This window comes from Montipora foliosa, chromosome 7 (genome assembly GCF_036669935.1).
Source record: "Montipora foliosa isolate CH-2021 chromosome 7, ASM3666993v2, whole genome shotgun sequence".
NCBI classification, from domain to species: domain Eukaryota; kingdom Metazoa; phylum Cnidaria; class Anthozoa; order Scleractinia; family Acroporidae; genus Montipora; species Montipora foliosa.
In genome coordinates this window covers 35,233,689-35,233,962 of record NC_090875.1, presented here as the reverse complement: position 1 = coordinate 35,233,962, position 274 = coordinate 35,233,689, and positions in this window count along the sequence as shown.

The window sequence follows — 274 nt, the reverse complement described above, 5'->3', positions numbered from 1 at the left end:
TTTGTTTGTGGAGTTATTTTCTTTGTCGCTGTCATCTTCAAAGTAGTTCTAAACAGGGTACCCGCTGCTCATTAAAGAAATTGTATTTTGACTTGGATCACTTTCAATAGTTGCGTCTATTTCAGTTACATTCGAGTATATTCTTGTTTCGTTCAGTTCGCGGAACGACTTGTTTCGAAGCTGACGCTTGACATCTTTTAGTGTGGGTCTACCGCGAAAAGCCTATGCCTTTCTTTGTATGCGTTTTGAGCGCCCCAAGAAGAAATCGATTAAG